Genomic DNA, 17,940 nt, shown 5'->3' on the forward strand with positions numbered 1-17,940 from the left:
ACTTCATTTCTGGTTGTGGAAAAAAACAATGACAGGGTCCATAGGTCAATTAATTGTCAAAAGGCTTCATAGCAATAAAGAAAGGTTAAAAAAGCTTGCACGATGTATTCTAGGTCCTCTTCTTTCTCCATCACCATATCACAGATGAAGAAATTAGGGTACAGAGAGCCAATCTCCTTGCCTACGAAACAGGAAGCATGGCATTCGCTTCCTCTGGCCTCGTTGCTCTCATGATCATGCCTCACTTACTTATTCTTTTCACACATTCCATTCTTGCAACTTGACTTCTCTTCCCTCCCTACTCCTTTCCAAATTATCTCCATGTGTCTAATTCATAAATTAAACTTATCATAAGTATACATGTCTAAGAAAATATGGTAGATTTAGGATTCGGTGCTACCTGAGGTTTGAGGCATTCACTGGGGGTCTTAGAACATATCTCCCCATGGTTAGGGGGTGACTCTTCCATTTTGCATTTATATTAGAAAATTCCAAAAACAAAATATTCCCAAAGCCCCCTCCCCTTCCCTTCTCTGTTGTCACTCATCTCGCTTATCCCTATGCAGTAACTGCTGACTGCATCATTACTGTCACTACTTTAATTAGTTATCAATTGTAATTTTGTCCTTTTTGCTCCTATCATACTTCTCCTCCCCCCAACTCTCTTTGGTACTGGGATTGAAAGCTGTGATGCTTTCCCATAGAGCTACATCTCCAGAACTTTTTATTTTTACTTTGAGACAGGGTCTCACTAAATGGCTTAGGGCCTCACATTGCTGAGGCTGGTCTTGAACTTGGGGTCATCCTGCCTCAGCCTTCTGATCTGATGGGATTGCAGGCATGTGTCACTATGCCTGGCCATACTTTTCCTTTCTTTATATAAATCCAAGTTCTAGCTTACAACTTTTTCTTCTACCTATAAAACTTTTTAATATTTATTGTGAGGAAAATGTGTTGATAATGAATGAATTCTCCTAGGTTTTAATCACAGAATGTCTTTGTTTCTTCTTCATTTTTGAAGATTAATTTTATTGGATCAGAGGTCTAGAATATTTTTTCCATTTTAATTCTTTAAATACTTAACTCTATCCTATTATCACCTGCATGGTCTCTGATGAGAAGTCTGTTGTAATTCTTACCTTGTTCCTGTGTAAGTAAGTTTTTCCCATCTCTATTCCCATACTTATTTCTTTCAAAAGCTTCTCTTTGCTTTTGTCTTTTATTTTGGCTTTGTTTGGCTTTTAGTTTATTAATTTTGGGACTTTTCTTTTTTAAAAACTAATATGCTTAGGTGTCTGGTTTTGGTGTTTACCAATGTTCTCTGAGCTTCCTGGATCTGAGGTTTTGTATCTGTCATTAATTTTGGAAAATTCTTATCACTTATTGTCTCAAATATTTCTTTGACTTCATTTCTTCTTCTGTTTTTTCTAATACACACATATTATACCTTTTGAAATTACTGCTCAGTTCTTGGATATTTTTTGTTCTCCACATCTGCCCCTGCCTCCAGCCATTCATTTTTGTATTTTATTATCCACAGCTTCTACAGGTCTCTTTGCAAAGTCACTGATTATTTCCTTGCTCATGTCCAGCCTACTAAGAGCTCATCAAAAGCATTCTTCATTTCTGTTAGAATGCTTTTGATTTCTACTATTTCATTTTGATTCTTTCTTATAATTCCATCTCCCTCTTTACATTACCCATCCATTCTTGCATGTTGTCTGCTTTTTCCATTAGGGTCTTTAACATATTAATCACAGTTATTTTAAATGCCATATGTGATAATTATAACATCTGTGTTATATCTGAGTCTGGTTCTCATGCCTTCTCTCTTCAGATTTCTTGACTGTTAGCATGTCTAGTATTTTTGTTTGTTTGTTGAAAGACAGACATGTCATGCTGAGTTGTATGAACTAAGAGATTTTAATGTGATGATTTATGGTAATCTGGCTTGAATCTGGACTATGTTAATATTTGCTGCAGCTGTAGGTGCTAGAGGTTTCAAATTCCTCTAGTGTCCTTGTTTTTGTCTTTGTTGTTGTCTTTGGGATTCACTAAGTAAGAGAGTTTCTAACTTCCAGTCTCTCAGCTATAATCCACTGTTATTATGCTGAATCCCTATTAGTATGGTGGTAAGATTTGTTAAGAATGGATGTATTCTATAATCTTATTTAATTCCTGTTCTTATTAAAGGTCTCTTTGAGCTGTGACTTCCACATGAGTGTTTTTCCACTGGTATGGCGTGTCCCCACACTTTAGGTAAGACACGAAGACTAGAGAGGGCTGGAGAGGGGGGAATGGCCTTATTCTTCTCTCCCTGGAGGAGCTCCATCATGGAGAATGCTCTGGATCTATTTCATGATGATTCTGCTTCCTCTTCTGGTGCCAGAGCCACCAGGAGATTTTTTTCTTGGCTATTTACCACAAGAGACTTGTAGGGTTTCAAGAAGCGAGGCCCATAAAATTGTGAGGCCCCCTTAGGCTGCAGCCCTTGGGAGTTTCTCAGTCTCCTAGTAGGCCACACACAGCCTCAAGCAATTCACCAACATTACCTCTTTATTCTATTATGGATCCAGCAGCCAAATCTCTCTCAATCCACTTGTCTGTCCAGGTTTGGGGGATTGGTTTACTTTGTCATCTCACTTCTTTGATGGGTCAAGAAAACTCAATGATTTGTTGTTGTTGTTGTTGTTTTCAGTGTTCTCAGTTCTCAGCTATTCCTTGTTGTAAATCTTCTAAGTCCTTTATGTGTCAAAGAGAAAACTGTAAGTCCAACACTGAGAGTCTTGGCTCCAGAGTATAAAGTTTCAACACAGAAGAATACTCTCTTTTTTGCATGAAGTATTTTGAGGGGGGAGGAGAAAAAAACAAGGAATGAGGGAGGAAAGAGATGGTCTGATGCCAGGGTTTTCGTTTTTCCTCCTCTTCATTTTGAAACTGAACTTTAAAGGGGAGTGGCTTAGAAACATCCAAATTAGAGGAGGGAGACAATAGGGAGCTTTTGGCCCTGCTGGAGTTACAAGACTCTGGGGGAACAGTACTTCTTGGCAGGCAGCCCCTCCTCTCACTCTGGCATGCGAGGGTTAGTAGGAGCTTCTGGAAGGCTCATTCCCTGAGCCTCTCTTTATTTCCTTAGGTATTTCTGGAAAAGGCAGTGGATTTGGGAGCCAGTGGACCTGCTGAGGAGACCACCAAAACAAGCCACACAGGGCTGGTGGTGTCCCATAAAGTCAGAGCCTTATATAGGTCTATGGTGCCAAGGAGAGCTCAGAGGAAAGTCAGTCAGCCAGAGAGAGGGTGGTCAGGTCCAGGTTATGCTGAGAGAGCAGTTAGGCAGAAGGTGCCATCAGGTAGAAGGCATTATGTCACAAATAGAGAAGTTGAAGGACAGTCCAACAGCACCTCACAGGTCTGAGGGCCCCTTCTCCTGGAATAGCAGCAGGTCGCAGATAAGACACTCCCCTCCCCATATCACCAGATGTCACCATGTTTGCTGGGAGAGATAGGAATGCAAAATCCTATAGAGGTTCTTTAAATTCTTCTAGCACATTAAAATTATAGATTGGATGAAGAAAGTTAAATACATTCCATGCTAACCATCAGACAACACATGCGGAATGGCAGAGAAGTTCAGAAATTTAAATACAATACATTTTATCCTATGGCCACATTACTCTGATTTGTGTTCTTTATCATATATGTCATGATCTGAAGGTGTCTTTTATTTGATTTGTCTACCTCAGTAGAAAGAGCACCCCCAAGAAAAGAGAAGCCTGGCCTATCTCATTCACCACTGGATTCCTAGCTCTAAGAACAGTGTCTGGATTGTGGAAGGTGCTCAATAAATATTTGTTGAACAAGTGATATCTTGAAAACTTCTTTGTCGGTTGAGACTCAGGATGTAATTGTAAACTCAAGAATGGTGATACAAATCAATATGTAGTAGTGCTAAAAGTACTTTACATATACAATAATGTGAAGTCTGTATGTCTTGAGTATCCCTAATCTAAAAATCTGAAATCTAAAATGCTCCAACATTATGTTCAAAATACTTTGGGTTTTGGAGCATCTTAGCATCTCAGGTATGGCCTCTGCTCACAGCCTCCATCCCTCCTCCCTCACACCAGTTGAGCCAGAGAGAGCTAAGTGGGCAGCAAGCACTTTCCAAGACACTTTCGTGGGTTTTGCCAACACCCAGTTGCTTTATCAGCTCCAATCAACCATCTCAGGTTTTAGATTTTCAGACTAAGAATGCTCAGCAGGTAAATTGTATGCAAATGTTAAAAGAAAAAAAAAGGCCTCGAATATCTGAACAACTTTTGGTCCCAAGCATTTTCAACAAGGGATACTCAACCTATATTGTTATTATCCACAGTCTTCAAATGAGGCAATGGAAGCACAGAGAAGTTAGGTAACCTTTCCAAGGTCACAGAGCTCATAAAAAGAGACAGGACTTAAAACAAGGCACTCTGGCTGCAAAGCCCGATGCCCCTCCACCATGCCATACTGTCTTTCAGCATCTCATGTGTGGCCTCAGCTCACCGCCTCCTTCCCCTCCTCCCTCACACCAGATGAGCCACAGACGGCTAAGTAGGCAGCGAACACTTCTCAAGATGTTTTCATCGATTTTGCCAACACTCAGCTGCTTTATCGGCTCTGATGAAACATTTGTGACAACCACAGCAATTGCAATGATCATTTCCATGCTGAAAACATTTGCCTACAAAGCAGACATTTTCTCTTCAAAGTAAACAGTGGGGCTGCTGAGAGGCGGCAGCCCAAATCCATGCACGATGCTTCCTCTAAATGTCTCAAAGACAAAATCCCCCCCAAAGAACGATGACAAAAGACAACAGAACGTGGACCTGTCCTCTAGGAGACCTCGCCTGACATTCTGGGCTAGTCCTGAGATGTCCCCTTCGGCATGTCTGTCCTCCAGCATGCTTACTGCACACACGCTAATGGCACCAGGCACAGGGCAGTGACCCTCCCAGACGAAGCGTCTGTTCCCTGTCTTGACTGCACTGTGGAGGGTATGGATGATGCTTGATTGATCTTAAACTCAGCACTCAATGCATTTGCTTCATTAATTAGTTAGTAGTAAACAGAAGTCCTTGAAACCCACTGCAAGTGGCCCACTTAGTGTCCAGAGGAAAATAAAACAGAAAGCAACAGAGTAGGAAAGGAAAGAAGAAGGAACATCCTGGGCAATGTCCATAGATTTATTTCAGGAAGGCCAAAGGACATTAATGGGACACTTGGTGTAAGGTTAGGGTGGGGAGGTTCTCATTACCAAAGGAGATGAACACATGCAGAGTTAAGTTGAATTTAATGTTAAAAGTTTTCTTATCTGCAGGACTTTTCAAAGTCTTCAGATGCCAGAGTACATGTCAAAAGGACCATGAAGTGTGTAGCAATTTGTAAATGCGTTTGACCATAGAGCAGTTTCTTTGCCAGGCTCTTCAGGTTTGGGGGTAGATCATGTCTTTGAGGCATTTAGAGGAAGCATCATGCATAGGTATGAGCTGCTGCCTCTCATTAGTTCCACTCTTCTTAGTGAACCAAAAGCCTGCTCGAAGAAATGCTATCTGGACATGTTAGGGAAGATCCTTGCTGGTCTCATCATGCTTTACATGGGCATGTAAGGCAGGTCACAGAGAGCTGTGGCCATTTTTAGCATGGCTGTAGTCTTTCTGAGAATGGACAGACTCTAGGACCAGATGGCATCTCTGTATGAAAAGCTTCCTAGACACATGGAAGAATATGCAGTAGTCATAACCCAAAAGGCCATTACATACCAGACCCCATGCTGAGTCCTTTCAGAAACCTAAGCCAGCCTTACAACTCTAGAGGTCTGCATTCTCAACCTGTATAAACAAGGAACCCCAGGACTATGGAGCCTGGGCAGAGAGAGAGCTGGTACAGGTAAGGCACGAGCCATCTGAATATGGATCCAATGTCTGTCTCCAGTTAGCTGCCCAGATGAAGACCAGGACCCAAAAGTTGTGAACAGTTTTTCTCTCTTTCAAGGCTCTGGGGTCTGGAAGACCTGACCAGAAACCAGCTTCCTCTGGGGCCACCAGCAGGACAGGACAGAGAGCCCTCCCCCATCAGATAGGCCTTCTCACCCCAATCTGCACACCCACTCACCAACTTTGCCAGCACTCTTAAGTGATTGTGACTGTCTCGTTTTCGAAATATCAGTCGGCCTGTTTGAGTAATTTTATACTTAAATTATTTAAATGCAATCTATCCATTGAAGCAATTTCCCCTGCACAGGAGAAGTGTTTTCTTTTTTAGGAACTGAAGCATGATAAATAAATGAATAAAGACTTGTAGCAGTGTCTCTCTCTCTCTCTCTCTCTCTCTCCTGAAGAAAGCACTTCAGCGGCGAGTCCCTCCTGTCAGAAATCTTGGAACTCATAATATTCCCTGTGGTTCTGCTGCTCAGCATTAAAAATAACCAAAGACCCAAGTCACAGTGGTTTTTTCTTTTTCTTTCTATTTTTTTTTTTCCTAGACACGAAGCACATTTTACGCCACAATGCCTGGGATGACACAGGGATGGTGCAGAGCTTGCTAATATTCTCCACTGCCTCTCTCCCCAGGCCTGCAAGCAGTTAGAATGGCTTAGTGGTGATCACAAATGCTGTCCCATTTGGAAAGCACTTCTTTAAGACAGCGCAGATTAAAATTCATGAAAGGCGGCTTGCTTGCATAAATAAATTAAAAGATGCAAAACTAAAGTTTAAACACCCATACACAACTAGCATTTTGCAAACACCATATGCACCATGGTTCTCAATTCTGGGCTGTCATGCAAGAAGTAGGGAAAAGAGTCCTCATTGGGTTTGAAAGCATAAAACCCAGAGCACCTTGATCACCTTTGGCACAGAGGAGACTCGGTAGCAAAGTGTGAACTAATTGATTTGAACCTTGTATAAATGCATGTGGATTTTAGGGGAGCATGCTAATATCTTGAGAGTACTATAATAAGACACAGAGACAGACAGCACAGGCTTTGTGATCAGACAATGCCAGGTTCAATTCCTAGCTCTTGAAATTGATAGCCTGCTTTGGGTAAATCATGGACAGTATCTGATACCCAGTTTTGTCATCTGTAAAATAATCATAAGAAAATCACCCTCTGACTTGAGACTATGGTATGGGGAGTAAAAAACATACTGTCCCTAGATTAGCTGGCCAAGAGGAGGTGCTGCTAAACTTTGTATTCCCTTCTTTCTCCTCTTATCGTACACCTATACAGTAGTGGCATTGGGAAAAGGGAATGAATTCTGGAGTCCAAAGCCTCAGGAACTGAATCCCTGTGTGATCTTGGAGAAATCACTTCATCTCTATAATTCTCAGTTTCTCCATTTGCAGAGGTAACGTGACTTCTTTCCCAAGCATATATAACATCTGAGAAGTCTCTGGTCCTCGCAGTACCATAACATTGGTACAGCTGGCAACCTTATCATCATTTCCTAAGGAAATAGACACTAAGAGGTGAAGCCCAAAGTGATTTAGCAGGTGGGTGGCAGACCCAGGACCAAAGGGCAGATAAACCTAACTCCCCCAAACTCTATGTCACAGATCTTGGTCCCTCTACCTCAGTGCCTTCCTGCTGACCCTGAAACAGTTCAGAGTCTGCCAGGGAAGCAGCTGGTGCAGGTCTTTGGCTATTTTTAATGGGATAGGCATCTTGGAGTCTATCTCATTATGATGGGATGAACGTTTTCATCCCAACTCCAAAGCTCTGCTGCCTAATTTTGACTATCCAAAGAAGTTGGCATAATGGGATGAACTTTAGCCCATTAAAAGAAACAAATTTCCTTTTTGGTACAGTTTTCTGAAGACCCTCAAGCTGCTGGCCTCAGATGGGGAGAGTTCTGAGACTAGAGTTTATTTAACAGGGAATTCCCTTCACATGGAATTGGTGAGTTCATGGGGGAATAGTCTGTGTCAACTTGGAATTGTGCCCAGTTATGAATTGCTCTAGTGGGGGGATCACATCAGGAGCCTGGGAGCATCCATCTGGTCTTCTGTGTCTGGAGCTCTCTAACAAGATAAGAAACCTCAGGGATCACGAAGAATCAGGCCTTGACTCAAACTGGCAAATTCTAAAACATATTGTGTCAGTTAGTATTCTTGGTGTCCAGCAATAAAAATAAACTCAGGCTAATAGAAAAAAAAATTTAAATAGAAACTTTAAGAAAAGAATATTGGGGGAAATATTCTTCAATAAGTAGAGTGGTAATTTGAAAATCTCTTCTATGAAAACACCAAGAATCCTAGAAAGAAATGACAGAGTATATATTTGATCTTGTAAGAACTTATTTTTAAAAAATAAAAGATATCTACGGGAAGTTAAAATAAAGAGGAAATTTCACCCCCCTGTGCTGACCCTGAAACTTCCCTGATAAGTAGATAGAGAGGTGGAGAAGGGCATGGGGGTATCAGTACCATTGATTGAAAAGCTTGGGTTTTGACAACTACATTGGAACAAAAGATGAAACCTTGGGCCCATACAATTTGACTCTTGATCAAAGGCCCCTGTAGAAAACCAAGACACTCAAGGGGTTACACCATGCTTAAAGGATCAGACTTAAAAATCCCTCCAACCCACTATTTGTGTACCAGGAGGCTCATCTATCTTGATTAAACTCTCAGAGGAAAAATAAAATCTCAAAGAACATACAAACTTGAAGACGTACATCACACAGTTCTGGAGTTCAAATTTATAAGGTCTATGTTGTTTCATGTCCTCGCCTCCCCTCAGCATAAGCAATTAACAAAAGAAATAACAAAAATAGATGCCAAACAAGGGATACCTTGGGTTCCTGGCAGAATGAGGGACTGAACTTTCTGAACAGGTAGGCTCTCATCCCAAATGGCATAGGAGTCCTACATGTAAAGCCCCACTGAAGCTGTGGACAGAATCCAATATTATGAACTATTTGGGTTCAGCAGAGCCTGCTTGCTGCTTATCTAAAGAATTTCTACACACCTATCCTCCCTTGCTGAGGACTTAGAAGTTATCAAAGTCCCTGGCAGTTAGGAGTAGCCATAGGATTGTGTTCTAGCTAATAGGATGTAAGAAATGTTGCAGAAAGATTCCAATATATTTCCTCCAAAGACAGCTGGCATGTGCCCTGTTCCTTCTTTCACCTTTTGCCCACCCAGCCTGCTGTTGGAACATGGATATGATGGCTGGTGCTCCACTGTGCAGCACAAGGATCACTGTAGAGAGTCACCATATCAATCCTGGGCAGCCTGTATCAGGACTTTCATAGGAGACAAATACACTTCTATTGTTTACAACATTATTTTTCTTGTTGTGTAACTTTCACTGAAACCAACTCCTACTTAATGCAATGAAGAAAAAAAAAATCTACTGAGAGTCCAGTTGGCAGGTAAAATAAACAACTGTGTTATGTTCTCAAGAAAGTTAGATAAAAATATTGGAAAATGATTATAGAATAATCATCTAATTAAATAAAAGCATGAAAGAAAAAAATACACAAAGAAAGCAAGAAATTAAGGGAAAAAGTCTAGATTTTTTAAAGAACAAAATAAAAATTTTAAGAGTAGCCATTGTAGGCCGAATATTTTCTCTGATAAGCAGATGCTGATTCATAGTGAGGCAGGGGATAGGGAACAATGAAGGAACTTTGGATTGTGCAGAGGGGAGTGAAAGAAGGGGTGGGGCTGTGGGGATGAGAAGGAAGTTGAATGAGACAGACATTATTACCCTATATACACATATGATTTCACTACCGGTGTTACTCTGCACCATGTATAGCCAGAGGAATGAGAAGTTGTGCTCCATTTGTGTATGTGTCAAAATGCATTCTACTGTCATGTATAACTAACTAGAACAAATTTAAGAAAAAAATAGAAGGGAGACCAGTAGAACAGAAAAAAGGGATTATGGGAAGGAGGGGAAGGAAAGGGGAGGTACTGGGGAATGAAATTGATCAAATTATACCATTTTATTATTTATGTATGAGTATATTGTAACAAATCCCACTGTTATGTATAATTATAATGTGCCAATAAAAAGGGGAATTTTTTAAAAAGAGTAGCCATTGTAATTTTAACCCCCCCCCCAAAAAAAAATCCTTAATGGACAATTTTTTTTTTTAATCATTACACAGAAGGGAAGAATTAGTGAACTGGAAGAAATATACTATTACAAAACTAGAACTTCAAAGAAAGAATCTCAAAAGTAATAAGAGAAAAATAGGTTAACTGATGGAAGCATACTTTTCAATATAAATAAGAGAAAACAAAATACAGCAAAATAGTATATCCAAATGAGGGGGAAAAATAGTCAACTCATAATTCAATACATAGCTGATTGTCATTCTCTAGTCATAAGATTAAGGACAAAGAATTTCTGTACATATAAAGATTAAGAGAATTATCACTAATAGATCTTCTTTCTCAAAAATGACTAAACATTCTATTTCATGAAGAGAATATTGGTATGAGAAGAAGAAATTGTGTTGCAAGAGTTAAGTGGCAAGTAAATAAATTGTTAATGTGGGTGAATCTAAATAAACATTGACATATTAAGAAATTCCATACATTATAAAATATATACCATATAATTATATAAACATATTACTATATAACATAGATGATGTATACTACAATATCAGTCAATCCACAACATTAATATACTAAATTTATAAGCTAAAAGAGAATGTCAGATTAGATTTAAGATAAAAGGATGTTGGGAAATTAAACTACTTCCAGTAAAGTTAGATCTGTACATTAAAGTTTGATAAGACTTATCTTCTCTAAATACATGGGCAATATTAGAGATTTACAGAACAAACACATAATTCTTTCAACCCCTATCCAAGTTTGGTACACACTATGATATAGAGTAGTCAGACACATGCTGATAGAAGTTATCATTTTATAACAAACAACATCTCCATTGTATTCTTAGGTGTGCGGCAACATACTACATACTGAACTTCAGGAGTTGGGCTGACAGACAAGGCTGGGTAGCCTTAGGCCTTTCCCTTTAGGGATAGAATCTGCCCCTTTGAAAATTATGACTTAGGAAGGAGAGAATGCTGTCTATAGGAGGTAGGTAAAGAGAGAGAGAGGAAGGAAGGGACTGAACTGACCATACTCAGCCCAGGTGCTAGCTAGAAGCCCTGAATTATTCATGGAATAGAAAGCCCCATCTTGATTGGGGTCTGGGGCCCAATAAAAGTGACCACAAAGACCACTAGAGAAAGAAAAGGAAACACAAATAAAGAGAAAGAATAAATAGCTAAAAAGAAAAGCTCCAACTTAAAATGATCCTATTGATAAGACACAAAGAAACCAAAAGCTATTAAAGACAGATAACAAAAGGAAAAATAGGAACACATCTTCTCTCTATGTAAAATTAACTATATAAATCAGTCTGCCAAAGATATTCAAGTGTAACTATTTAAATGTCTCAGAAAGCAGCAAAAAAATAAAGTCATTACATAAAGAGCAAGAAATGATGAAACCAAAAAAAAAAAAAATCAGGAAATGAATGAGAAGTCTGTGAAAATGAATCAATTCACATTTTTACAAGTGAACAATGTGGTCATTGAAATAAAATACTCAATAAAGTAAGTCTGAATCAGACACAAGTGAAATGAGAATTAGGAAACTAGAAGATAACAGCAAGGAATTCACCCAGATCAAAGCAGAAAGAGAAAAAGAGATGAGTCTCTTAATTAAAGAACAGTTAACGGACATAAATTATAGACTGGGAAACTCCAATATTCATCTAACTGAAGTTTCTGATATAAAGCACAGAGGAAATGAAAGAGGAATAACAACTGATGGAATGGTAGAATTCTCCAGAGTTGAAGAAAGACATAAGAACTTCTGGTTATAAACATCCTTCCATATATCTCACTACAATGACAGGAAAGGGATTTTAAAATCCATATATTGGCAATGAAAAAATAACAAAATTTTAGGAAGTTAAAAACTAAATAAGAAAAATCTGGCTTCGTGAATTTGAGAAAGCTGGATCTTCAACCAACAGTGGGGTAAGTCAGTAGGCAACCCAACTGATATCACAGAACCCTCCAAAGACTCATAAATTCACAGCAGCTAAGCACTTCTGGAAACTGCGGTGAGGATGAGGCTAAAACCAGGTGAATTGGATTTACAGTAAATGAAAAATCAACCATAAACCATTTCACTCCTTGAAGCCAGGTATCTGCTCCTGCTCACCCATCCCACTGACTGAATTCCATTCTCCAGGTGTACCACTAGACCACCCACCCATCATTCCCTGGGAACTTGTCAGACATGCAAATGACTGTCTCTCACCTTTAACTTTAAGGTTGGGATTCTGCATCCGGTGATTTAACAAGCCTTCCAGGTGAAGTTGAGAAGCACTGCTCCAAAATAAAATGTTTTTGAACTGCAGAACATTGAGCATAATTGATGTAGATATACTATATTGAAAATAGAGGGAATTAATAAAAGTTTACTTACTGAATGTTGAAACTCAGTATTATTTTCTTCTTGACTCTGGAATGCTGGAAGATAAACTATATTTCCTATAGACTCCAGGAAAGAGACCAAAAGTGTCCTTTCTGGGGCATCTAACAAAAGGAACCGAAAAGACCTTAAGGTACAAACATGGAGGGTTCTTCAAGGAAAGACACAGTCAGATCACTCCACCTTTAAGCTCTCAGTTGACACATCTCATAATGTGTCTAAAGCCTCACTTTGAAGACCCACATTTGAAATATGGTTAGACAACCAAGGGCTATCAGGCATCCAGGAGCCTAAGGAAAGATTCTACCATCCTAACTTTTTTAAAAATGGTACAACATGGAGACTGGTGAGAATACACAAAAATATCAGTTATATTCTTAAAAATTAATATTGCAATCATGCCTAAAAACTAGAAACGATATTCAGAGGACAAAAAGGAAATAGTGGAAATTAAAAAATAACAAAATAAAAAGCATAATGAAAAGTTAGTCTCCCAGAAAATAAACAAAGAGAGAGAGAAAAGAAATCAGAGAATAAAATATAAAATAAATTAAAACATAAATCAAGTGACCTAGTAGTCAAATAATAGGACTTCTAGGAAATTTAAGGAAATAAAACAAATACTATCTTTAAAAATATAATTCATGAAAAGTTCCCAAGATAAAAAACATGAGTTCCCTGATAAAAGAGTTCAACAGGAAATGGATTAAAAAATTAAGGACTGCAGCAAGGCATTTCACTGTGAAATTTTCATATAGTAAGGACCATGTTTCGAGAGGGGATGGGGGAACACCTGGAAGAGAGTAAAACAATGACATTCTATTACAAACTATTAATTCAAGAACAGAAACATTTTTAGATCAGCAAAACCAATTAAAAAATACCTTTCATTCAAATTTCTGAGGAAGCCACTAGAGGATGCACTCTAACAAAATGAGGGAATAATGGGAGTAAGATGACAAGGGACACAAAGGAGAAGAACCCAGGGGAGAAATGAAGAAGTCCCTAAGATGATGGGCACAGCAGATCCTAGGAAATCTGATGTGCACAAGGCAGAAGGCAATGGAAAGAAATCAGGAGCCTCCTGGAGAGAAATTGCTAGAAACCCTCATACAGATAAGTCTGGAGAGGACATTGAGGTATTTGGCAAAGGGTTTGCAATTTAATTGCTGATTTGTATATATAATACCAAGTAAGTAGGAAAAAAAATTACCAAGTATTAACTCTAGGAAGAACTAAATGTTGTGGGAAGGAAAAATAATCATTTTTCTAAATGAATCACCTGTAAAAATCATTACATGGGGATGATAATATAAACATTCAATATTTATCTCTCAAAATCTCTTTCTGTCCTATAATTAGAAAGAAAGGTGGATGGGAAGGGTGGGAGTTGGTCAGGAGAGCCAAAGGCTAAATTCTCATCTTCCCTGTGGGAAGTCCGCAGACAATGTCTAAATTAAACACTCTAAAAGTATAAGTCTGAGCCTACTGGGAGGCATGGAAGTACATGACAAAAACCTTTCAGGGTGAAGTGGTTGTCTCCAGAAAGGGGGAAATGGGGTGAGGAGGATGGGAAGCTTTTGGTTGGTGAAATTGACATTCAAAAGCTATTTAATTCTTCAGATTTTATTCCATAATTAGCATCATAATTTTCATAATTTGGCCATCATAATGTGAACTCTTTCAGGCCAGACTTACATCTTGACAGCCACCGTTATTGAAAAAGAATGATCTTGGAATAGAGATTTCTAAAGCTATACGATTCTTCAAATTTTGTTCATAATTTACTTAAATTTTTAAAGGGGGTATACAGGAACAGATGACAGGTCTGTGAGTTGGGTGTATGTACTTAATGTATGATGATCTTTGGGAGGTAATAGATTTGGAGAAGATGTGTTCATTTCTGCCAACTGAAATTAGTGCATTTTAGTGAAGGTAGTTTCGGAGTGAAGAAAGAGATTGTTTTGCAGGTAACATGAGATATCCGGAGAAATGTGGATCTTTTTACTGCTCTCAGAGACAAAGCTGAGGAGAGAATAGGAACCCGTTCCTTCAGCTGTGGGGAGACCTTGCTGGAGTAACGTGAGCACCACGGAGGGCACTGGAGACATGCCTGATGATGGCAAAACAGCGAGCGGCCCCGTCTTCCATTTTATATTTTGAAAATGGAAAGAAAACCGATGAAATAGCTTTTTCATTATTTTCCACAGCCTCAAAGGAAGTTCACTTCAATCTTAATAACATTTCTATTTCTTATTTATCATCATGCAAACCTTATAAAAATTGCAAACTCTAAATTTAGGGGACAGGGTAGAAGAATGAAAAAGAAAATGTTTCTGTCATCTAGTCCTTTTTTTATTGAACTAAAAATAAAGCCTATGTTACTTTTGAAGGAGAAAACAGATGGACAATAGCTAGTTCAACAAGTGCCTGTGAAAGTCTCAGGAACCTGGCTCAGGGCTACCCAGCCCAGTGGTAAACACCATGGGACACCAAGGTTAAGCCATGGAACTAATGGAGTATATATGCAAGCCCTGCCTCATGTGGCCCTAACCTTGTAACTTACACTGATGATGTCATCAGCCACAGACAAAGTCCATCATTGCTCCCCTACAGCCACCAGTGATACCCTTCTCTTGGCCTACCAGGTCCATGAGATACTCTACTTCCTGGTCCCCTTTCTTTGCATCACTTGCTCCTGATATGAAGCCCACATAGTGTTTCTGTTGGTTGCACTTGGGCATATATCCCTTCCATAGTTACAGGGAAATCTAGGGCAGGGGTGGGAGGAATCAGGCATTTTCAACTGCCCACCAAGGCTCATAGAGGGGAAGGATGTCAGATGTCCAGCCAATGGCACAGAAGTAATAATAGCAATGACTACCATATTTGAACCTTTCAGATCAGAGTATAGCACGCAGGCTCTGCAGTCAAACTAGTGGGGTTCAAATCCCAGCTCTTCTTTTCCATTAATAATTCAACCAAGTATACTTCCAGCTTAGCCATTGTTCCTGCTCTTCCTTCTCCCTGGGATTTACTTCCCTCCAATATGGGAGTCTTTACTCTGATTCATCTCAGTGAGGCCACATCTGTCTTGCAATCTCTATCCCCTTTCTATGATTTATAAGTATCCCTAAAACTTATCAATGTGGGTTAAACTATCTGGCTTACCTATTGGTCTTTTTCCTTACAGTTTATTCCCTGCTTTCCCCACCCAACATGGATTTAAGCCTCAGGAGAATAGAGGTTTTGATCTGTTTTGTTCACTACTATGTCTTCTAAAATCTAGAATAGTACCTGGCACATAGCAGACATTCTGTTAATACTTGGTGGCTGAATTGGATTAGTCATCCAAGTCACTTTTTAGAGTCAACACTTATGAGCTATAAAATGGGATTAATAATAGAAACTGCATGATAGGATTTCTGAAAGATTAAAAAGATAGTGTTTGTTCAGGAAATCAGTGAGGTCCCCTTACTCATCCAGTTGCTTTCCTTGTTTCCATCTCTACCTTCCCCCCACCAGGGCAGTTAGACTCATGCTCCTGTACTTCAGGAAAGCTGTCAGGGTAGAACCAGAGAACAAAGACATCACATTCTTGGCTTTAAAGTCCAATGCTATCCATCCAGAAATAAGACAGAAAATATTTAGGAGAACATGTGCTCAAGTAGAACCAGTTTTTCCTGTCTCATCAGCCATCTTCATAACTTTCTCCAAGGTAGGGAGGAGGGGAGAAACATCAGAGAGAAAGCAGAGGACTCTCTGCGAAGGGGCCCTCCCACCCCCACACCCAGGTGACTAGTGCAGAAAGGAAAAGTAGTTGAGAGAGCTGTGGATCCCCGAGGAAAGACCCCTCACTGTGCTCTCATCTGGTTGCCTGTTGATGGCAGTTCAGAGAGGCCCAGGAGCAGGTAGCAGAAATGGCCCCATGGGGTTCCAGAGACAGAGACCCTGGGCACCCACAGGTCTCCAGTGGCCCCAGCATAGCACTAGAAAGCAGCAAGTTTCCCCTGTACCCCATGGGGTGGCAATAGAATTTGGAGAGAAAGATGCCACAGATAAAAAATAGCAAAGACCACACAACCAAGGACCAGATGAGGCATAGCCTTAACCTAGGACCAGGAGTTACATCTAGGCAGCCATCATCATTAGAAAAGAATGACTCTGGGCCAGAGCCATAGCCATTCTCTCACCCACACTCACACCAGAATACCTCTCAGCCCCAGAATGCAAATGCCAAGCGAAGCGGGAGGAAAGAAAAGGAAAAAGGTTGAACTTATTGAGCTTAAACCCAAAGTGACTTAAAAAATACTGAGGCAACTGAGATTGCCTGGTGATGACTGACACTGGGGATCTGCCATCATGCAGAAAAAGATAATTGATGAGTAAAAAGAAAGAAACTTAAGAGAAAAATGCACAGAGCCTTTTATGTGTTTAACTCACCCAGTATGCGGCCTCTGAAACCATCCCTACTAAAATATGTAAAGAATCTGCTGCAGTGTCTGGCACTTAGTAAGCAACTAAATAAATGGAAGCTGCTGTTATCACTTGGTGACCTTCCAGACAACAGGCCATTGCTTCATGAGCATCATCTCTAACTCCCAGAACATCTCTGCCAGAAATGTTTTTTCCCCTTTGTAATTAAGGAAAAACGGGGATTAGAAAGATTTAAGAATTGGCCAAAGTCACCTGCTTAGTACAGGTCAGGAATGGGCTTTGACATAGGTAGCCTGACTGCATCCAAGGTACCCACATATCACACTGCTACACAGGGAGTGGGAGCCCTGCCTGGGTCAGGGAGACACTTGCTCTGTGGACACAGCTGGGTAGGGCTATCCTGGCTGGCAGGCACTCTGCCAGTCTTTTAGGCCACTCCCATCCACTTAGGGCCAAACCCACATTGCCCTTTCTGGGGTTACCCAGTTACCCAGGGATGTGCTGTGATGTTGAGATAATCCAGGGGTCTATGGGCTTTGAACAGTGTCTATGGACACTGCTAGAGTACTTTAAGGATATTCTAATCTCCCTGCCCTAAGACCCTCTAGTCAAAAAGGTATGTATGAAAAGAGAAAAGGACTCCCAAGGAAAGACTAATAAATGGGTTGCATTACCACATGGAGGAAATCCTTACCCACCTCATTAGGGTGCCACCGTCTGGCTCCTGCTCAGGCCCTCTTCATGACAGCAAGAGAGGCCCAATAAGCGGGCCAGCATAGAGCTGCAGAGCCCAAGGCCCCACCACAGGCATCAGGGAGTCAGGGGGGCCTCTGCTGGAGCTGTGAGATACTGGGTCAGGGTGTAGGGCAATTTCCATGTACATAACCACATGCCCGATGTTTCTTTACCGAGTGCAGGTGAGCTAGAGAAACAAGGGACACGAGATTCTGCACTAACTTCAGGGTAACTTTGCAGTGCTTCACCCTCTCC

This window comes from Marmota marmota, unplaced genomic scaffold (assembly GCF_001458135.2).
Source record: "Marmota marmota marmota unplaced genomic scaffold, marMar, whole genome shotgun sequence".
Taxonomy (NCBI): domain Eukaryota; kingdom Metazoa; phylum Chordata; class Mammalia; order Rodentia; family Sciuridae; genus Marmota; species Marmota marmota.